General features: G+C 42.7%; 1 long non-coding RNA gene across 1 annotated transcript in view; it reads right to left on the bottom strand.

The window, feature by feature from the left end:
* Positions 1–19961, bottom strand: part of LOC147579058 (uncharacterized) — a 134802-nt gene that overhangs the window by 93137 nt on the left and 21704 nt on the right. The window contains exons 2-3 of the long non-coding RNA XR_015253506.1: positions 17880–18084; positions 16247–16322 (exon numbers count right to left, since the gene is read on the bottom strand). This is a non-coding gene — a long non-coding RNA (uncharacterized LOC147579058). The remainder of the gene's footprint in view (positions 1–16246; positions 16323–17879; positions 18085–19961) is intronic.

The raw sequence follows: 19961 nt of genomic DNA, 5'->3' as shown, positions 1-19961 counted from the left end.
GTCCCGTGAAGCCGGCAGCTGACTAACAGAAACATGCCATGTGCGTGTGTGTAATGCGAAATTCTCCAACAGCTACGTTAAAAAGGAGCAAGAAACCAGTGAAGTTAATCTTAGTCTATTTTATGAATCCCAGTACATCAAACCTCTCTTTTCAACCTGCAACCAATATAAAGATTAAGAATGCAATATATTACATTCTGTTTTAAGACTTAGTCTTCAGTATCTGGTGTGCCATTTAATACACTTAGAGCACATCTTAACGCGGATGAGCCACATTTCAAGTGCTCAACAGCGACATGTGGTTAGTGGCTACCATGTTGAACAGCACCGACCCACGGGGTGAATGCAGGGGGCTAGCTCTCACTTACAAAGAGATCTAGATAAGAAAAAAGGTCCTCTGAGGGCACAAAAATATATATACCAGAGGGAGCACGCAGTGGGAGGAAGATGTTAAAATACTAAATGAATATATTTTTCATTTCCTTTTCCTCCAACTTGAAATCATGTTTTCCTACAGCCTTTCTGTCAGTATGATTCCCCAGAAAGCAGTGAATATAAATAACACTTTGGGGAGAAGGAAATAATCTGGGGCAAGTCTCCATCAAATAAGACAAAGAAGTAAAAGCAGATGTTTCTGATCTAAGGAGGAGACAAGTAGACAGCAGAGAGTAGAGTAGAGTAGAGTAGAGTAGAGTGAGACATCGGTGTCTGTGCTTTCTCCTCCTCTCTTAGGGCTGAGGGGTGAGGTATACACACACCCATGTAAGCATGAGGGGACATAATGGAATTGAAGGTAGTGGCCTGCTTCCATGGGAATAGCCTAGGGAAGGATGCAAGCTTCTAGACACCCTGTATTTAAGTGGACACCATATCCAAAATAGGAGAAAAGGCAGTAAAGTGGAATGGGGTGGGGGACAGGGAGAGAAAGAGAGTGAGACAGAGACAGCCTGAGGCCATGGGGAACCACAGCCTTCAGGAGACCTCAGAGCACCTGTGTGCCCTGATGAAGGGACTTGGAGGTGCTCAGAAGCCAGAGAACCACAGAGGTTTGGGGTCAGAGAAACAGGTGCAGAATTTGAGGACCTGTCTTAACTGGAGGCAAACAGTTGGGATCATAGACTGTAGCCTATTGAGACATCGGCTCAATGCCCCTTAAGGCCTGAAGGGAGACAAGGGACCTCAGAGGATGTTGTAGAGGCCCACAGAAGATCAGCCATTCTTCAAACACCCGCAAAACCTGGAGCACATGCCGATAACCATTGTTGAGGTGTGTTTGCATTGGTCAGGGTCTAGTCAGGAAGGCAGAACCCACCACAGGTAGTAGAGGGTATTTATTAGGGACACTGGTTAGAGAGGTGTTGGGAGAGTTTAAAAGGGGAAAGGGTGAGGCAACCCTGCAATTCACAAAGGCAGGAAGCCACCATTTCTTCCAGGGCCTCACTAGCGCCCTGTAGGGAGGATGTCAACCCAACTACTCAGTATTTCTCTGGCTGGTTGGCAGGGAGCAAGAGAAGGAGAACGGAGGTGTTTGAAGAATAGGAGAGGTTGATAAAAAGAAGTGAGAGTGAATGCAAGGTGTGAGCTGGTTGTTACATCAGGGCGGGTAGTAGCAGCCATGGAAACTCTTTCGGAACAGCAGCCAAGGGGGCGTGGTCTTGGAGCAGGCTCTCGGCTTGCTTAAGTGTGGGGTGGCCCTGCCCTTGAGGTGCCACTCCACCCCGGGGAGCTGAGGACTTGGGCTCAGTGCTCTCCGCTTATCTCAAGTGTATCTCAAGTGTGATGGAGAGCCAGCTGTGTTTGTTCACGTTTCTAGGAGCCAAGCTACCTGGGAGGCCATTCTTGCCAGTCAAACTACCTAGGGGGTCTGGCAGCAGCATTTCCGAAGATGCTGTGGATGTTGGCAATTCTTATTCTTCTAAAACACTTGTTCCCAGAGGCTACCAGTGAGGCTCTAATTGAGGGAGGGCGTGAAGAAGCTTTGAGGAAAAATTCTCACTGTGCTTTAGAGGAGACTGTGCTTATCACTGGGAAATATCACTGGGGGTGATATTTTAAGAGGAAACGCTGGAGTCTAAAATTCTGGTTTCCCAGTGATATCCTCACCCAACTTCATCTGAAGGGAAAACAATTCTGAGCAAAGGTCATCTGGTACTTTTGGAGGAAACTTTTGATGATTTTATTTTCTGCTTTGAGCTATAAGGATTAGAAGGGGGAAAAAAACCCATTAGACACAAGAGAAACAAAAAAGAAATAGGTTCATACATGGTAATAGATATTTCCCACCACACTGATATGAAAATACTGTCTCTGGCACTTTCAAAGCCAAGGTCAAAGATTTTATTTCAAGGAAAAATGATAAATGATTCAGAAATCATTCAGCTAATAGATTCTCTATGTCTTTCCATTTCTTCCCCTGTCTGTGCTTTTCCTTTTCTCATTAAGATCTCCACCAGTGTTGGAGTCATCATAATTATGTTCTAGTATCTGTAAAACTGGTTGGCTTTCTTGTTTATCAATATCTTTGATGAAATATTTGAGGTAAGGCAGGTTGAGAAAGATGACAGAAAGTAACATCTAGGTTCATAGATGATCTATGATCCTAATGCAAACAATTCCCAGTTTCTGCAAGTCGAATTACTTTTGCAATTTGTAACGCAATGGGTTTTTTCTTATATGAAGAAGAATATTCCTTTGTCACAAATTCCGACTTTAGGGGGAAAAAACGTTAAAGTTATTGAACTATTACAGTTATTACAGTTTTGTGAAATAAAACTTTGGTTTTGGTACTTTGCACTGATCTTTCTTGGAGTCAGAGTGATGGTGCCAAGGGAGGAAAAAGTATAGCCAAAGGGTCTCCAGGAGAAAAAGCGCCCACAGTGTAAGAGTCATCTCCCCCCAAAGAAGCGACACTTAGGAATGACCACCTTGGCCATTGTGCCAATAAGGGCTCCCGTTAATACAATAATTTAAAGGGTATGGGTGCCAAGCCTGTCCTCACCCTAAATGCCTCTCCTATCCAACAGGATTTCTTCTGTTTGATTTGCTGCCTGAAATTCTGCCAATGTGTTCTTTTGAATGAACACTCTGGGCTTCCTTTTAAAATGCAAATATCTCTAGATGGGTTAGGCAGTTACTGCCAAATAAGAATTGATTTAACTGGATTGCTTTCCAGCAACCTAAGCCTTCTTGGAGATTATAATGCACATCAGGGAAGGACAGGATTTTGGAGTTTCTGTGCGTGGAGTAGGGGAAGGGGAAGATTGCCAAGATACATTTAGGCAGCATGAAAGAGCAAGGAAGGCAGTTGACTTACGGGAAATTTTGCCCAGAACTTAGCCTGTTGCCTCTTCAAACTTTACTTCCAGAAAGAATATCCCTGATTTGCAGAACAAATAAAAACTTCTTTGGGACTCCCATTTTCAGTTGACTGAATAAATATTTTTGAAGCCACCATGAAGGGCTAAGATATTGAGTGAGGCGATATTGGCATTTCATGAGCACCTATTACATGACATGAGATTTGCATATATTACTTTACTTCATCTCCTCAGAACCCATTTGGCAGGTGATAAAACCTAAACCCAGAGAATGTTCAGCCACGGGGTGGGGAGTGGCAGAGCTGGAATTCGAATCTAGTTCCTCATGTCCTCCACGAGGCTGAACTCTTAGGTATCAAATTTCTGAATTTTTATTTGGTCTGTGTGTCTAGAAGAGAGCTAACGGGATTTTTTTTTTTTTTGGCTTGGTCATAAAACACGTGTATATCTATTTTTATTAAATATACTATCAAAAGCTTTCCATAGTGTTTAAGCCAATTTTCACTCCTACTAACAGGGTAGGGGAGTTCCAGTTGCTCCACATCCTTGCAAATACATGGGATTGTCAGTGTTTATTTTTAAATTCAGATATAATTGACTTTTTTTATCCTATATTTGTTTCAGGTGTACAACATGATTTATTGCAAAATGATTACCACAATAAGTCTGGTTAACACCCATCACCACACGTAGTTACGGTTATTTTCCCGGAATCTTCTTTTTATAGAATGTGTGGAGCTTTTCTAGAAAAAAACACCGAGTAATTACATGAGGGGGAAATACGAAAGGAAATCTGATACCAGGTCTTGTATGTCTCCCTAGGGCAAAATTATCTCCTGTCATAATGTTAGAAGATTTAGATGCAAATAACCTGAGCATGGGACATGAGCTCTCACAGCTCATGGACATACGTGCTGCCACTTAGAAGCATTGAGGACATTCTGTTAAAATATTGAAGAATATATATATTGTTACAAGCAAAAATATATTTAATGAAGTTGTAATGCCGTGTGAAGAATCCATATTTCAGAACAAGCCTGGCAGAAGAGTAATACTTTCTTTTAATTGAAGTAATTTTTTACTTTTTCATGATAATTTTAACGTGTCAGTACACAATAGGAATAACTTTATTCCCTGGCTAATTGGAATGTGTGATTCTGAAAGAGGCATAGATCATCTTAATTAGAAATAAGGTTTATGATGTTGAGATAATGGCATTTGGTTTAGTAATTTGGAGCAAGGTAATTTAGAAAGGAAACAGAAGCTTGACCCTGGCTTGCTTCCGGTTCAGGTCTGTTGGTGCACATGGTTTATTCGCCTTCCAAATGAAGCTCCGCTCTGCAGAGCCTGGGCCAGGCCAAGGCAAGACCTTGCAGGAAAGAGGTAGTGGTCCTGTTGCTGAGTCCTCCCTTCTCCTTCGCACCTGCTTCATAAGTATCCCGGGCCTTCAAGGAATCTGTGAGTCTGCCAGTCACTGACATTCGGGGTACACCCTCCTCCTCCTCTTCCTCCTCCGCCTCTCATCCACTCAACTTAAACTCTAACACAGGTATGCTGCTCCTACCTAGTTTGAAAGGAAGGATTGGACTACGCCCAGAACCACAGAGGAAGGGTCAGGGTTTTTGCAGTGACCCAAAATACCAAGCCCGGGCAGAAGTCAAACTGTGCATCACCCACCATGCTCTGCCCCTTTCTTGGCCAAGTGGCGCCATTTTTCCTACTGTGTACCCTGTGGGGACTGAGGCAGCCCATGGGGACCTGTATGTAATTCACGCACCCAGAGGGAGTTTCTTGTTCTGTTCTGTACAAGAGCCCCACATAGCAGGCAGGGCTCTGCCTAAATTAATTATTATCGCAGTGACATAGACCTTTAAGGATTTTATTTCAAAATGCCCTTATAGACATGATCTCACTTGAAAATTACAATAACCCAGTGACTGAAAATGGGTCAGGGACCATTTATCTCTGTGGTACAGACGAAGAAGGTGCGGTTTGGATTGAATAACTTTTCTAAAGTCCTAGATCTTGATCTTGAACCTCGTGCTTGTAACTTTATTTATTTATTATGTAAAAATGTTTAATGTTTATTTATTTACTTTTGAGAGAGAGAGAGAGAGAGAGAGAGAGAGAGAGAGAGAAAGAGAGAGAGAGAAAGTACACAAGCAGGGGAGGGACAGAGAGAGAGAGGGAAAGAGAATCTGAAGCAGGCTCCAGGCTCTGAGCTGTCAGCACAGAGCCCCACGTGGGGCTGCGAATTCACAAACCGTGAGATCATGACCTGAGCTGAAGTCAGACGCTTAATTGACTGAGCCACCCAGGCGCCCCGAAAGCATTTGAGAATACGGAACTAAAAGTTAATTTCCATCACTACCCCACATTTTCTGCTGTCTTTTTTGTAATTCCTACCACCTGTCCCTCCCTGTCCCTCCCTTCTCTCTCACACATATCCCTGAGCAACCAGCGATCTGCTTTCTGTCACCGTAGGTAAGTTTGCATTGACAATTTTACAGAAGTGGAATCATATAGCATGTGCCCTTTCTCGTTTGGCCTCTGTTACTCAGTGTCATTAGTTTGAGATTTATCCATATTGTGCCAAGTATGCCCCCATTTGGTTATCCCTCTATTAATGGGCATTTGGGCTGTCTTCAGTTTTCGCCCATTACAAATAAAACCTATGAACATTTTTTGGGCAATTTATGGACATTTATGTCTTTGTATGGACGTACGCTTTCCTTTCTCTTGAGTTAATACCTAGGAATAGAGTGGCTGGGTTCAGAAAAGTTGCTCACTCCAGCTGCTGCATGGAAGGGAAACCCTCTGGTGGACGAGTTGTGCACAGCCCGTTTTGTACCCAGGCGTAGGTGGCAGTCTGTCTCTTTAGTCTGAAAGTTTTGCTCTTTGATGATTCTGCAGTGTTAAACTCTCTAACTTTCAGACCCATGCAAATTCAAAATCTGAGAACTATCTTCGGGAGGAGACCAGTTGTATTTTTGCAGCCTCCTTCTTTCCAGTAGGATTTTGCCTTCTATGCAACAAAAGACTGAGGGCAGCCAATGATCCCTGGTAAAACCTAGCCCTGCATTTGGGTGTCCTGTAGTTTTCAGTATGCTGGATGTGTGTGAACACAAAAAGCTCTGCTGGTTTCACTCTACCTGGGCCAAGCTCAATCACTGGTCTCTCACCAATGGCATTTATCTCTTGGTGAGTGCCCCAAAGGAAGAAAACAGGTGGTTATGGTCAACTCACCTAGGAAGAGTTTTCCCTACTCTGGATGGGATTTTTGAGTTAATCTAAACCTCATTGCCTCCAGAAAACTCTAATATCTTAAAATAATGTGGTTTTTTTTTTTTTTTTTTTTTTGCAGTTTGTCTTTTGTTTATTGCAGTGGGAATGTTGGCCCTCTGTAACCTGTGACATTCTATTTTACATTTAATAGTGCTGATGCTGGTGATTGGAGACCTACACCTTCAAATTCCAACGTAGTTTACACGAGACAAGGCAATATACTTGCTTAGCCTATGTAAATTGTGTATTAATCTACAACTGAGGATTTAAGGTCTAAATACATTACCAGAGAATGTACAAGAAGACAAAATCTTAGTTTAATCAGCTGCTGAGAATGAAAAATATTCCAAATTCAGTTTGCCATTGGTCATAAAAGTGTACACACAGTTAAATCAAAATTGTATCCAATTCCAAAAGTGTGATTTTTATGAGTGCCTTTTTTCAAAAACGTTAAGTTTGGGAAGCATGCTCTCTAGTCCCTCTCTATTAGATTTGAAATTCAATTTTTAAAACAGGGAAAGAAAAAAAGGTCGAGAAATCATCTTTTGAAGAAGTTCATTCCCTGCTGATTGAACTTCTTTAATTAATTTTTTTTTCATCTTTTCAAACTATTCGTTACGGGGATATAACTTACAGTTACAAAATTGCACCCATTTAACATTTATATTTCAGTGAGCTTTGACAAATGTATGCACCTGGGCAACCGTCCTCACTGTCAAAATACAGAACAATTCTCAGATGTTCCCACCTTTTATTAGTCTGCTGCAGACCTTCTTCTACTGCAGCAAGTACATTTCCTTCCTTTCTCACATAAATTGCTCGTTTCTGACTCAAGCATCTACACAGATCATCACTTACTGCTTCTTCTACTCACCCCTCAAAGACTTTCCTGACTGAGTCCTCTGATCTCTGTTCCTTTCTTTTTGTTGGAGCCCTCTAAATGCTTACGAGACGAGGCCTCGGAACTGTTTTAAGGGAGGCATGTCGGTATGTTACTTTTTAAAGCTGTTCTCCATGTGATTCGTTTTTCTCCACCCTCACGGCCCCTCCAGGAGCCAGAGGGGCTGTTTCTCTTGAAATCCCCCAGAGTGCTCTTTACTATATTTTCTTCTTTCAATGCTATTAATAGAAGCAATTTGCAGAATGTAAATGAACTTCACTTTCCAAAGTCCTAGACATACCCCAGGGAACCTCTGTGGGCTTTATTCTGTGCAGAGAGATCTGAGCACACATTCGCAATACACGGTGCCGTTAGCTCATCCAACCTTTCAGAGTAATTTCATACCTGACTAGTATGGGATTGTTTTTTACAAAAGCACTGACCCACGGCAGGGGCAGCATCTGTCTACTGGTGTGTTGAACACTAAATTGGAATTTTAATGGCTAATAATTAACTAGAATAATATCTCATTTGGACAGAAGCCATTTAATTCTCTCCTGTGAGTTCAAATATTATTTGGGTAACTATCAAGGCCAGGGAAGTCAGAGGAAAATTTTATTACGATGTTTTAAGTAAGAAAGGTAAAATAAGAAATTAAGATTTTATGAAAATGCTTCTTAACAATAATAACCATTCTGAAATGGTGTTGATTGATGCAAAATGATTTTGCTATTGAAATACTATCCCAGGTTTCTGCTCTTTTTAAGCCAAGCGAGGCTCAAAGAAATAATATTGGCCCTTATTTATACCTATAATGCTACTACACATTCGAGTTTTTGATAGATTCTAAGGAAAATCTAGAGAAATAAAATTCACCAGTTTTATTTAAGCCTAGTACCAATAACTTTCTTTTATAATGTCTTATGAGAATGCTTGCTAAGTCCCCTCTTTGCTTTCCCCTTCTGGTAGGGATAGCCTTAAATGAAGAGACTAGAAACTATGAAAATGACAAAACACAAAGAGAAGGAAAGAGTGTGAGAAAAGATCTGTGCAATCCCTGACCAATGTAATCAACTGATGAATAACCCGGAGTTGGTAGAGGTCAAGGACTTAAAGCAGGACATGAAGATTTATTAAGAACATCCTAAAGCCAGGGGCTTTCCATGTGGTGCCTCATTTAACTCTTTACCACTCTGTACATATAGGATCTCTCTATAGAACAGGATCTATCTATATCTGTATCTATATCTGTATCTATCAATATCTGTATCAGTGTCTATATCTGTCTGTATCTGTATCTATCTAACATCTATCTATCTATCTATCTATCTATCTATCTATCTATCTATCTATATTATTTTGGAGATGAAGAAACTGAGACTCAGAGCAGTTTAACTTACTAGATAAGGCCACAGAGATCCAGAGTCAAAACCCTTATTTTCTGACTCAGAGGCTCATGTAACTGCTGCCCATATCCATGTCTAGCTTCTCGCAGTCATCAAATGGTGGCAAGGAAGCAAATGTTGCCTCTTAGCGCCTCATTCTTTGCCAGCATACATGTGAGCAGCAGACCCAGATATGGTAACCTCACTCTTTTGATATTTCCATTTGCTTGACAAGTTTACTTATCTGAAACGTTTCTTGATCGATTCAAAGAGAAATGCATCAGTCCTCGGAGAGTAAGCACCGTTCCTCCTTTCCCTAGGCACTGGCAGGGACTGTCACCTTGCTGTGACACCTCCCAGCCTTCCTAGTTGTGGCTTTTAGGAAGCTTCCTCCTAAGGTGAGCGTCGAGACTCCAGGCCTCGACGCTGCCTTGAGACTGACAGAGGTGGACTCTGTGGGTGACAGAAACCCAATTAATACACCGAACACACAAAAACGGTCTCTAAGCGCTGGAAACGGGGCCAGGTGGCAATGACAGAGACAGATGTGCTTTGTCTGCCCTCTGGGTGTCCGCTTTGCCCTGTCCTAACAGCTTCCTTCTCACACTGTCACTGTCACGCGCGTGCTCTCTCTCTCTCTTTTCCTTTTCAAGCAGTGTCATTTGCATTCACACCGTGAAAGGCAGTTTTACAGGTTAGGGCATGTCAGGAATACAAAGTTGTGGAGGTGGAAGGTGTGAGTCCAGTGAGATTTACTTTTACTTTTATGAAATCGATTATGTAAAGCAATTTATTTGGTCGCCACTTGGTGCTGAGGATGGAAAGCTATAGATGAGTGCAAAGTTAGGAATGCCCGATGAACGTAAGTTGTCTGTGTTACACGAGGGGCGGTGGGAGTCCTCCTTAATAGCTGTCATAATACTAACAGTTCAAATTTGTGCGTGCTCACTGCGGGCAAGAAATTGTGCTAAACTTATCAGGTTATTTGGTTATAACATCATCTTTTTTGAGGTAGATACTGTTGTATTCACTTAAAGGTAAAGAAACTGACATTTAGAGAGCTTAAGTAATGCGGAGGCACATGGGCACTAGGCGACAGAGCTGGGACAGGAAGCAAGGTTTGTCTGACTTGGGAGTCTGTGCCTTTAGGCACCACACTGTTTCTTTCTGTCATTTTATGGTAGAAAGAGTAAGCCAAAGGCCCCCAAGCTTCAAGTTGTTAATTTTCTCATTCTGGGTCACCGGCAGAACCACAAATGGAATCCAGATTTTTGAGCCTTGGTCCATTGAAAGCTAATTGGCTGCTTTTGCTTCTTTGGAAAGCGTTTCCTTTTTCACTGTTTCAGGAAATAGATCCGGAGTAAAACATATACCAATAGGAATTATTTTTTTTAAACTGCGCACAAAATGCATGCTTGTGCCTTTGGTTACTCTATAGTCCACTCTGGTGAGCAGAAATGCAGAATGCCCAAACCCAGGCCAGGCTAGGTCCACCTCAGAACTCTCTTTGTCTTCATGTCAACACCACGTCAACACAGAGAGGGCAGCTCAGAGCCCTGGAAGTCTCCTTACTGGTCGTTAGTGATTTTATCACAAAGAGAAGTCTCAGTGGGAAAGCAGGCATACTGGGTTTCAGAGCCCACCCATCTTTCTAATCTTTTCCTCAGCAGTAGGTAAGGCTACCTACTAGTTGCTGCCGTAGGATTTCATGCTTGCTGTTGGTTCCAAAGGCAGAGACATTATCACGAATTCCAATAAACCAAATCCTGTTAAAATTGTGCTGTTCTTGGGTTAGCTCTTTCAAATTTCACTTAGGAACTATGACTGAGAGACATTACACAATATATATTATTTGTCATCACGTTTGTTATAAATGGGATCCAAGCTGTGAACAAAATGGTCGAAGGCCATAAACCACGGCTTCCTTAAGGTCTACCATAACTGTTGGCATTTCTGACTGAATTCGCTCAATTTCCACTGCAAGGTTTTGTGAAAAATAATACTGTATCCATTCCTGGGACTTTGCGTTTGAGACTTTCCAACATTCAATTTAGGTACCTAAAGGTTACTTCCAAAAGTGGGTCTCTTTCCTATAAAAGCTCAGTGTAAGCTGAGGTCAAATGCATTTGACTGAATTTTTAAGCCTTTCTTTTGTCTCTCCAAACTGACTGGCTTTGTGTTTAAAAAACCCCACGCATTTCTATGATACAATGACTTTCCTGCACTCTAACAGTGTGTCAATGGCAGAAAAATGTCACACAATTAGATGTTCAGTATGACCCTCACTTTATAATGGATATGGATTTCATTTTTATTTATTTTTTTTTTTAATTTTTTTTTTTCAACGTTTTTTTATTTATTTATTTTTTGGGACAGAGATAGACAGAGCATGAACGGGGGAGGGGCAGAGAGAGAGGGAGACACAGAATCGGAAACAGGCTCCAGGCTCTGAGCCATCAGCCCAGAGCCCGACGCGGGGCTCAAACTCACGGACCGCAAGATCGTGACCTGGCTGAAGTCGGACGCTCAACCGACTGCGCCACCCAGGCGCCCCTGGATTTCATTTTTAGACTGAACATAGACTTTATGGATCTATCTCTATATCCCAGTAAATGGGAGTGAAAAGGTGAGCAATTGAATCAAAGATGATTTTGGTAAGAAAACCAAATAGGGAATAGGATTTGGAAAACAGGAACTCCTCACTGGAGATTAGTTCATTAGTTTCCTACTGCTGCTGTAGCAAATTACCACTATCCTAGTAGCTTCAAACAACATCCATTTCTTTTCTTTCAGTTTTGTGGGTTAGATGTCTGGTAGGCTCATCTTACGGTCCCACAGGCTAACATCAAGGTGTCAGTAGGGCTGTGCTCCTTCCTGGAGGCTCTTCGGCCAGAATCTCTCCCTCTAGTCTCATTCAGGTTGTTCGCTCAATCTGGTTCTTTGCTGTTGAAGAACTGAGGTCTTCGTTTTCTTGCTAGCTGCCCACAGGAGGTTTTACTCAGCTCCTAGAGCCACCCGCATTCCCTGGCTCATGGTTCCCTTCCTCCATCTTCAAAGCCAACAAAGGTGGCTCAGATCTCATGACACTTCATATCTCTCAGACCTTCGTTCGATCCTGCCTCATCTTCTCTTTGCTGCTTTCTGCTGCTACATCCCACTGACTGCAGCCAGAGACGTAGCTCTCCTTTAAGGGCTCCACTGATTATATTTGGCTCATCCAGATAATCCAGGATAATCTCCCTATTTTAAGATCTGTAAATGTAATTACATCTGCAAAGTTGTTTTTTTTTTTTTTCCCACAACAATACCTAGATTTGTGTTTGGTTGAATAATCTTGGAGGGCCATCTTTAGAGTTCTGTCTACCATAGCAGTGAATATAGCGGAGGTCACCCATTAGTGTCTCCTTGGCCAGATGTGGATTGGTGGCAAAGTTTGATTTAGAATTCCACATCACTGCTACCTCTAATATTTTTAGTTTGTAAGAAGAAGACCATCAGATGATCAATAAATTATGTAGTCAGTATACAGAAATAGATTTTAATGTAACCAAAGGGAATTTACATATATACTGAAATGAGAAATCACTTGTGTGTTTATAAAGTCACTGGAAATACGTTGCAGGAGGTCATGGAGAGGACAGGACCAGGGAACTAGACCCAGGCAGTTGGAGGCTACTCAACCCTCCCCTGTCCTTGGAATGTACCTTCTGCCCATGGTTCTTATAGCCAGAGCTGTTTTCAAGGATGCAGCCTTGAGAGAGCAATGTGTTGTTAAGACCATCTGGACAGTGTATGTGACTGGACCCAGTTAAGGTCTCTGTATAAACTTTTGAGATGTGGCAGGTGGTGTGGAGATCTATTTGTCTTGTGGCCACCCACAAGGAGACTGGTAAGTTCCCTGCTTATTAAAACTGCCACCTACCAATCTGGAGTGGCCTGCCTCTTTCTCAGGTCTCTCCTTACCCTCTGTGTGTTGGGCCAGTTTCAGATTTTACCCGGGAAGCTTCTGAGGTTTCGAACCAACAATATATATACATAAAGTAGAATCCATAGATAATCTTTCTCTGTTTAGCCCAGACGTACCAAGACTCCAAAGGTATCTGTAGAGGGTCAGCATTGCCTTAGCTCTCAAAGTGCTGACTCCCTCATCTGACACAGCCCACTAGGGATCAGGTTAGAGCTGGAGATGGCTTTACTAATGACCTCACGTGGGGCAGTGGGATTGAGAAAGTGATGACTTAGAACTAAGGTCTCCTGGCACGTTGAAGCTGAACCTCAAGGAAGCTGAAAGAATACAGTAGTGGAGAAAGACTCCCAGGGCTGGGAGGGAGGCGGTTTCTCTGTGGTTAATAGAGGATAAAGGAAAGGGAGACCCTGAGAAGTGGGGCATTTTTCTGATGTTCCCTAAATTCCTAAGCCAATGTTTTGGACAGATCCCAGTGACTTTTCCATTTGCCCATCTCTGTGTTCACAGTTCTCATCCTTCAATCCACACTAGGAAGGTTGCAAGGGCTAAGGCAACAGAAAAAGCACATTTACAAATGAACATGATGTAAACTATTCTAGGCAAATAAACATTCACATGGTTTTCGCTTAGCTGAGGGCTCTCATGAATTACGGATTAAGTACGATGAAATGTGGAAATGAAAACTTAGGACACTTTCAGCCAATAGTCAAATACAATATACTCTCTATAATCCAGTATATCCCATTAATTTTTTTTAATGTTTATTTATTTTGAAGGAGAGAGAGACAGAGTGTGAGCAGGGGTGGGGGGCAGAGAGAGAGGGAGACACAGAACCCGAAGCAGGCCCCAGGCTTTGAACTGTCAGGACAGAGCCTGACGTGGGGCTCAAACTCACAAACCGTGAGATCGTAACCTAAGCCGAAGTCTGACGCTTAACCGACTGGGCCACCCAGGTGCCCCAGGTATATCCCATTTAAATTGCACTTTCCTTTTTGGCTGGTAGTTTATACTGAGGTGACTAATGTGTCTGATAATGACCTGGAGACACAACCCATGACTTCTGAATTGCCAAAGAAAGATGAAAACATGCTCAGTTTGGGTTTTAGAAATTATATGCATATTCTTTGGGAACTGACATTTAATGTCCCATACAAATGCTAAAACCTCTGATTTAACTAGAATGTTTGATTGACAGACTGCCCATTCTCTATATAGTGTGTCAGCTCTAGATTGCTATTGGGTTTTTAGCATTTCCTCTCTGTTTTCTTTGCACGATCCCATGGAAAGATTTTCATGAACAATGGCCATAGCTTGGCCCAGGTTCAGAGATTCAGGACAATCCAATGGTGAAGTGGAGGGCTTGGTCCTGCCGGAGTGGTGTCCCCAGGGCGCATGTCAGTGAGAGGTCTGTCACACATGGGTTGAAATTATATATATATATATATATATATATATATATATATATATATATATATGGTATGTAACGTGGTAAAGCATTTTGAGGGATGTATATCATACTACAAGTAGTTGTGGATTTAAATTCTCTATATTCAAATACAGGGTCTATTAGCTTATTAGCTAATGTAATAGCTAATGTAATGTAATAATGTAATAACTTATTAGCTCTGTAAATCTGGGTAAGGTTACCTCTCTGAGCTTCAGTTTTTTCATTTGTAGAGTGAGAAGAGCACTTCAAAACATTGATGTAGAAATTAAATGACACAAGTGATTGACACAGAAGCCCTCGGTAGGTCTTAGCTTTGATTATTGATGTGCAAATCCATTTACTCAATGCTTGTATTATAAAGGCTTGTGAGTAAACACCAGTAAGGATGATTGTCTTTGGATAACTAAGTAGAGGAGAATTCTTTTTTGTTTTTAACTTTTTTTTATGTTTACTTATTTTTTAAATTTTTTTTTTCAACGTTTATTTATTTTTGGGACAGAGAGAGACAGAGCATGAACGGGGGAGGGGCAGAGAGAGAGGGAGACACAGAATCGGAAACAGGCTCCAGGCTCTGAGCCATCAGCCCAGAGCCCGACGCGGGGCTCGAACTCACGGACTGCGAGATCGTGACCTGGCTGAAGTCGGACGCTTAACCGACTGCGCCACCCAGGCGCCCCTGTTTACTTATTTTTGAGAGAGCGAGAGACAGTGAGAGTGGGGAGGGGCAGAGAGAGAGCAAGACACAGAATCCGAAGCAGGCTCCAGGCTCCGAACTGTCAGCTCAGAGCCCGATACAGGGCATGAACCCACGAACCGCGAGATCATGACCTGAGCCAAAGTCGGACGCGTAACCAACCGAGCCACCCAGGCACCCGAGGGGAATTCTAATTTAAGCAGATTCAATATAAGAACGTCTTAATATTCAAAACAGTAAAAAGCTATGGTGAGGTTGTCTTGACCCCAAGGGCTGGGATACAACTGTCAAGACGGAAAGGAGAGCAAATCCACATGCCTTTGATCCTTCTGACCACCACCTGGACTGGGCTAGCAAGCTGACTAGTGAGAGTTTACTGAATCCCACTGCGTGTTTGACGACACTGTCTCATTCAATCCTTGCAAGAGCTACTGGGGATACTATTATAATCGATCTCCAATTTACAGATGAAGAAACTGAGATTGAATAGTGTTCACTGTCACAGTCCCAAGCTAATAAATGGTGGGGCTGACATTGAAATCCCAGTCTTCGTCCGCACGGTGAGTATGGCATCACCAAGGCCTATCACCTCTGACACACGCCCCGGGGGTCACTCCTGCAGGCACTAAGGAAGCTGGGAAGAGACTTCCCACAGGGACAGCCTGGCCATTCTGACCCAAAGGACAAGTTCGCCTGGAGGCCCATAGAACAGGGTTATTCATTTGTAACCGTTTCATTATAATGGCACCTCCTTCATTTACTTAAGTAGTCAGATAAGTTTAAGGCAAATAATTATAATAATAGGCATCAAATATTGGCTTACTCTGTACTAGGTAGTACAAGCAGAACTTTACATATATTTAATCTCCATAATGACCCACAAAGTACGTATCATTATTCCCTTACTACAGATGAGTAGAAAGACTCAGGGAGGAGAAGTAACTTGCCCAAGGCACAAAGTGAGCTGTAGGAATGAGAAATGGTCAGTATCTCTGCAGTGTTCATATAAGACAGTGGGAATCAAGGGATCATCAAAGAGCTATCTAGAAAGCCAGCAGTTGCTGACAAATGGGTCACTTCTGTCCCTCCAAACCTTGTGAATTCAGCCGTGGGTAGTTTGGGAAACTAAAAGTTCTTCTTGTGGTTAGAGGGGGAGCAGATGGCTTGAGAAAACCAAAATCACAAAGGACCTGAATAATAGTAGGTGCTCTATCAGAAAGAATTCAATAGCAGCTGCGTAACAAAATAATAGAATAAAAAAATATGCTCACAGTGATGGCATTCTTGTCTCTCACGTTTGATGAAATATTCATGACATTTTCTCAGAAAGGCATGAGCGAGAATCACCTGGAGAGAAAAAGAAAAAAAAACCGTGACTGTTTTAGGTTCGTTTGCAACTTGTCACCACAGATATTTGAAAGCCTTAAAGCTTTTTCAAGTTTGCCAGTTGACAGAGGAAATGATGATAAAGAAACAAAGTGAGGTTGAAGAGGACAGAACGCAAAAGCTGCTCACCAACACCACGCAGCTCACGTCCCACACCTTTTCCCCCCGGGTAGCTCAATCCACACAGATCGACAGCATTTAAACTTTTTTTCTATTTTAAATTGCTCTTTAAAAGCCCTCACAAAACAGGCTGCATTAATGCTTAATTTAAACTTTCATTACAGAAAATGTATCAATGAGCAAGGTTTCAATTGATTAAAAAAAAACCCCAAACCCTCCAAAAATGATGATTGATCAGTGAACAGCCTTTGACGTATGGCTCCCTTTTGAGATCCGGGGTGGAGTCAGTAGAAAACTGCACATGTGCATGAATGTAGATATTCTGGAGAGTGGCAATTTGTAGGCCTTCTCCTTGCTTGTAAGTTGGCAGGCCCTCCGTCCCATGAATAGGAAAGAGATGTCTCCTGCATTTCTTTCTTTTTCTTTTTAAATGCTTAAAAAAATGTTTATTCATGTCTGGACGACAGAGAGAGACAGAGCACAAGCAGGGTGGGGCAGAGAGAGAGGGGGACACAGAATCTGAAGCAGGCCCCAGGCTCTGAGCTGTCAGCACAGAGCCCGACGCGGGGCTCGAACTCACAGACCGTGAGATCATGACCTGAGCTGAAGCCGGACACTCAACCGACTGAGCCACCCAGGTGGCCCTCTTTTTTTTTTTTTAATGTTTTATTTATTTTTGAGAGAGAGAAAAAGAGCACAAGTGGGGGAGGGCAGAGAGGGAGACACAGAATCTGAAGCAGGCTCCAGGCTCTGAGCTGTCAGCACAGAGCCCGACGCGGGGCTCGAACTGTGAGATCATGACCTGAGCCAAAGTCAAGTGCTTAACCGACTGAGCCACCAGGAGCCCCAAGTCTCCCGCATTTCTTTCTTTTTTTTTTTTTTTTTCTACGTTTATTTATTTTTGAGGACAGAGAGAGACAGAGCATGAACGGGGGAGGGGCAGAGAGAGAGGGAGACACAGAATTGGAAACAAGCTCCAGGCTCTGAGCCATCAGCCCAGAGCCTGACGCGGGGCTCGAACTCATGGACCGCGAGATCGTGACCTGGCTGAAGTCGGGCGCTTAACCGACTGTGCCACCCAGGCGCCCCTCCCGCATTTCAATGTCAGCCCTTCTTGCAGCTCTGCTTTAATCACAGATTTTCCAGAACGATGTGCTCTAAGCTTGTCTGTGTGGCACAAAAACCATTGCAAATGGGAGGCACGCTCAAGGAAGCCTTTAGAAACTTGTGGTCAAATCAGAAAAAGGAAGCCTTTGGATTGGCATTATTGTTATATCCCCAACATTATATAATAAGATAATCATAATAATAATAAGAGCAGCTACAATTGATAGAGCACTTAACATGGGTCAGGCAGTAGGCCAGGTTCTTTAATCCAAGATCTCACTTCACTCTTACCTAACAGATGAGAAATCTGGAGTTTGGAGAGAAGCTGGGTCATAAAGCTGGTGGCTGTGATGCGAAGCTGATGGCCATCAGCTGATGGCCTGATGGTATAAGATCTCAGAACCCAGGCTCAGGGATCCAATGAATTGGGAACACCACTTTTGCTTGTGTAATTTGGACCACGTCATATAACCCGTCCATGCGTCTGTTTCGTCATCTGTAAAAAAAAAAAAGGGTGAAAACAAGACTTCCCTGTTGACTCAATTCATGTCAACGAACCGACATCCTGAAGGTTATGTCCTCGAGCCACATACCATGCACCAGCCCCTGAAGCCAAGAGTCTGTGTTGAGAGAGCAAACCATAGATTCTGTTTGAAATTCCAACTCCTTGACTCTTTTTTTTTTCAACGTTTATTTATTTTTGGGACAGAGAGAGACAGAGCATGAACGGGCGAGGGGCAGAGAGAGAGGGAGACACAGAAACGGAAACAGGCTCCAGGCTCTGAGCCATCAGCCCAGAGCCTGACGCGGGGCTCGAACCCACGGACCACGAGATCCTGACCTGGCTGAAGTCGGACGCTCAACCGACTGAGCCACCCAGGCGCCCCAAGCGTCTTTCCATTTTAATACACACTTACATCTGAGGAAGCGCTTCCATTTAGAATGTCAAGAGTAATGGCACGAGGCTCCAGTCAGCAAAGACTATGCCGCACAAGTTGACGCTGGATTTTATTTTCTTCTTTTACCTAAAAATTGGTTAAGTGTTGGGTTTTGGTCACATTTGTGTTTTAAAAATTGAACAAACCACCATAAATTTACTCTTAAAAATGTGGTTTTTTTTAAGTTTATTTATTAGAGAGAGAGAGAGAGAGAGAGAGAGCGAGCGAGCATGGGAGCGTGCAAGCAGAAGAGGGGCAAAGAGAGAGAGGGGGAGAGAGAATCCCAAGCAGGCTCCACACTGCAGCACAGAGACCGAGGCAGGGCTCGATCTCACGAACTGCAACATCAGGACCTGAGCCCAAATCAAGAGTTGGACACCTAACCAACTGAGCCACCGGGCACCCCTCCCCGCCAAATTTGTGTTTTAAATGTATGTAAGTGGTATGTATATAAGTGAAATATAATACAACCTGTTGTTAAAAAACCCTCAAAACAGAAAACCATGAAACACAGAAATGTATAAAATAAAAGGCTAATATTTCTCTTTAATCCATTTCAACTCCAACTCCTCCCCAGTCCAGAGGCAGCCACTGATAATAGTTTCTTTGTGTGTATCATACAGATTGTTTTCTGAGCATTTTTATGTGGGGATAAATATGCACCTCTGCCTATTCTTCACTCATAAATGGGATAATATTTAACATAATTTAAGCGGCACTACTAACAATAGCCAAACAATGGAGGGAGTCCAAATGTCCATCAACTGATGAATGGATAAAGAAGACATGGAATATACATACAATGGAATATTACTCAGCCACCAGAAAGAATGGAATCTTGCCATTTGCAATGATGTGGATGGAGCTAGAATGTATTATGCTAAGTGAAATAAGTCAGTCAGAGAAAGACAAATACCACATAATTTCACTCATATGTGAAGTTTAAGAAGCAAAGCAGATGAACATACAGGAAGGAGGAAAAAGAGGGAAACAAATCATGAGAGACTCTTAGAGAACAAACTGAGGGTTGATGGAGGGAGGTGGGTGGGGGATGGGCTAGATGGGTGATGGGTCCTAAGGGGGGCACTTGTTGGGATGAGCACTGGGTGTTGTGTGCAACTGACGAGTCACTGAATTCTACTCCTGAAACCAATATTGCACTGTAGGTTAATTAACTAGCAGTTAAATAAAAATCTGGAAGAAGACATATTTGACATGATATTTTCATTTTTATGGGGGCCTTATTAAACGAAATTTAAAGTCATCATTGCAGCAATGAAGACCCTTACTATCCGCTTGCCCCTCCCCCAACATCAACACCCTGACAGGTGCCCTGTCTTCAGGAAAATGTCCCTGTTATCTTCTGAATGAGACCTGGTCACCATCACCTTTATAGATTTGCTCTTCTGGGTCCCTAGCCTGGAATGCCTTATCC

The sequence above is a fragment of the Puma concolor genome, chromosome B4 (genome assembly GCF_028749965.1).
Source record: "Puma concolor isolate L17-30 chromosome B4, mPumCon1.1.hap2, whole genome shotgun sequence".
NCBI lineage: Eukaryota > Metazoa > Chordata > Mammalia > Carnivora > Felidae > Puma > Puma concolor.
Note: the sequence above shows the minus strand (reverse complement) of the source record. Positions and strands in the feature narration are given on the sequence as shown.